Source organism: Dicentrarchus labrax, unplaced genomic scaffold, assembly GCF_905237075.1.
Source record: "Dicentrarchus labrax unplaced genomic scaffold, dlabrax2021, whole genome shotgun sequence".
In the NCBI taxonomy this organism is placed as follows: Eukaryota; Metazoa; Chordata; class Actinopteri; family Moronidae; genus Dicentrarchus; species Dicentrarchus labrax.
The window spans coordinates 5,470,852-5,473,662 of record NW_026136717.1 but is presented as its reverse complement, the minus strand read 5'-3'; the positions used below and the strand labels follow the sequence as shown (position 1 = coordinate 5,473,662).

Genomic DNA, 2,811 nt, shown 5'->3' with positions numbered 1-2,811 from the left:
TACAGAATCAAAGTTTATTTTTGGACTCCTTCCCCCCACTACTCACACATAAAAACACAACAGCAGATTAATGTGATAAAGCATCAGTTCCACTCAGAGCTACAGTCCCAGTTGAGTCTATCTGGTGGCAGCATACACAACATGTGGCTCCAGCTCTCTCTCTGGTGCAGGTCTGTGGTTTCTTTTTGGTTTCGCCTGGAAACGTAGAGCTGCGTAGTTCAGGTCATCTGAGTCCAGATTCTGTAAATCAGAGTATTTAGAGTCACATACTCACAAACACTGTAGCTGAGTTTGCTCATTGGTGGATTCGAGTGTTGGACCACAGAGAAATCATTTAAACTGAGATGAGTGTTAGTTTAGCTAAGTCTAATTTAAATTCAGATTTTTAATAGAATTCCAGCTGTGTTGCACAGTAAAAAAAAAAATTTAAATTAAGAAAATAAAAGAAATAAATTCCTTACAGTGTCTGTATTTAACATTTTGAATAACCATTTTGTAACTGTCCTTCAGAAAACTACTCAACAGGATGGATGAACGCTAAATTTTCTCTTTTTAAAAAGAATATCCTCTGGCTGATGCATTTTCATGTGTTTCATACAGAAAAACTACTGGCATTACTTTTGGGTAAGCATACAACTACCATTTGCTCACATTCTGAGTAAGCCCAATGTTAACCTTTCTATCTTTTTTTTCTTTGCTCAAGTTAATGAAGTTAATCACATTTTTGCTTCAAGTTAATGAACCTCAACTGTCAGTTTACAGTTTAAAGATAGCAGCTGGAATTAGAGTTGAAAGTATCAGTTAATAGGATCATTTCTACGTGACGTTAAAGAGGTCTGCTGTGACTGCCTGTCTGAATTTGCTGTTTGATTCCACCTGCAGCAGCTCGGGACAAAGATCATTAACAGACTCATCATGTGTTCAAATGCAACTTTAAAACCATAACACACAGTTTGTGTAAGTTAATGGTGGGTTCACCTTGTTTCTTTCTGGCTGCGCTTCTTCCTTCACAGCTAAATGACAAAAGACAAAAGTCTGATTAGTTCATTATTACTGATCACATACTTTACTTTGGATTTGTCCATCATGTTGACACAACTCACTAGATGATGTGCAACAAATTATAAATGTACTGTACCTGTCTGAAGTTTCCTGATTTTAACGGCCAGAACAATGATGACTATAGTGAGGACAGCAGTCAGACCACCCAGGATCACACTCATTAGGGTTGTCATTCCATCAGGCTCCTCTACTGGAAACATGGTAGAATTAGACTACTTTAAACACGTTTAATCTGTCTTTTAATTAAAATAATTAATGGCTTTATGGTAAATTATATGGTAAAATAATGGAAAGGAGAACCTTACTTTGAGTGTTACAATCCACTTCATCATCAGATTCACCATGACCTTTAAAAGATGATCAACCCATATAACTGTTTTGGTTTCTTGTTTGACTTTATGTTGCTTTCATACTGTGACAATACATTTGAGATATATTGTAAATATGATGGGAAAAGTAGATATTTAAAAGAGGTAAGACTTAACTACAAACGTACCTTTAACATTTAAATGTGTTGCAGTGGAAATGACGGTGTGTGCATTTATGTAAAATCCACAGAAATACAGTCCAGAGTCAGAGAAATTCACTCGCTTGATTTGAAGAAAAACAGTGGAGACGTTGGAGCTCATTTTAAATTTTCCATTTTGAAATCCATCACAGAATGAAGCTTCACTATCAGATCCGTACATAGAGGAGATACAGCTGGGTTTAGTTCTGTTGGTCACTCTGAACCAGTCTGTCTGAGTTGGAACTCTGTGGAAATAATGGAGCACAGCAGTGTGACATCTTCACCAGGCTGAACCTCCACAGTCTGAGACTCTGAACCTGAGACAGAGATCCAACCTGAAACACACAGCACATACAACATTAGATTTACTTCTCAACTGATAAACCAACAATTTACCTCTACACTGGATAAAAGATATATTAGAATTGCATTTGCTATGCAGAATAATTCAATAGCAGCACTTACAAGGATAGACATTGGTAGGGACTGAATCGCTGACTATGCTAGAAACAGCTAGAACTACTAACTGCTCATGTTATCACACATATACGTAAATCAATCAAATCACACAACAAGCAGAAGAGGCTGTATTTGCTGCTCAGAATAATTCAATAGCAGTACTTACTGAGGCTGCAGAGAAGTACAGCTGTTATTAAGGTGAAGCTCTTCATTGTGCGTATTACTGTGTCACAGCAAGAGCACTTTATATCAGTGGAAAGGGGCGGAGTATTCATGTGCTTCTTGTAAAGAAGCTCAAATTTGTAGCTGATGCTATCTGAGACAAAAATTTGCCTCAAAGAATTTCAGATGGCATCAAGTAACAATTATTCTGCCACTGTTACAGTTTTATACAGCCATCATGGAAGATAACAGTCTGATACAGCAGCTCAGACAGTAAAAATCACCTGCAAGTTTGTTGTTTTTCATCTGTATTCAAGTATGCCATTAGAACAACAAGTTGTTCCTCTCTGGAGCCGAGGTGCACAGACAGTAAAACATGAACAACACAATAATAAATCAGTAATCAAATCAGTAAGTCATGGGGGGTGGTGTTAGGGGACTACCCACACCTTTGTGCCCCTGACTCTCAGCACAGAGGTGACATTTTTGTATCATTGTTGCTGATACAGTCTGCCTCTACTATGTCTTAAGCAAAGTTACTGACATGACTGAAACTGGACTTTGTTCGACAGTTAGGTGTAAAAAGTCTGAAAAGCACTGGGCCGAGCATGTTGCCCTGA

General features: G+C 37.8%; 1 pseudogene; it reads right to left on the bottom strand.

Moving 5' to 3' along the window:
* Window positions 1-2,241, bottom strand: LOC127349559 (uncharacterized; annotated as a pseudogene).
* Between the last annotated feature and the right edge of the window lie 570 nt (window positions 2,242-2,811).